Raw genomic sequence first — 555 nt, forward strand, 5'->3', positions numbered from 1 at the left:
TTGACACTAATGAAAATTGACTGATTAGATTAAAAAGAAATGTAGTTACTAATAATTTTTTATCAAATGTTTTTCTATTTTCCTCTAATTTTGGAGAATTACTATTATTCTTTTTAGAAATCTTATTATGAAAGAAAGATATCTTGAATTTTATTTATAAAAATGTTATTTTTTTTGTAAGTTTTTTCATGTTGGATTGAGGTTGAAAAACCGTTTTTTATTTGTCCACGGAAGGGTCCGTTTAACAAAGGATCTTTTCTTTTAGTTAAATATTTTTTTTTAGTTTCATCATCACAAAATCGAATTCTATTTTCGAATATATCGAGAGAAATCAATTTCTTATCTATCAGTTTTGTGCGATTTATAAATTCATTGCTCAATTTGTTTATTTTTTCTTCATTCCTATAGTACGAATCATTATACAAATCATCAGAGGAAATTTTCTTTTTTGTGAAGAAATCTATTTTTGTTTCCATCAGTTTTTCAAAACTTGATAAATTTTGTGGATACGTAAAAGATATTTTTTCTCTTCCATCACGTTGATATGTATGAAAA

This window comes from Vigna unguiculata, unplaced genomic scaffold, assembly GCF_037176805.1.
Source record: "Vigna unguiculata cultivar grain cowpea cultivar isolate G323 ecotype 2 unplaced genomic scaffold, ASM3717680v1 ptg000401l, whole genome shotgun sequence".
NCBI lineage: Eukaryota > Viridiplantae > Streptophyta > Magnoliopsida > Fabales > Fabaceae > Vigna > Vigna unguiculata.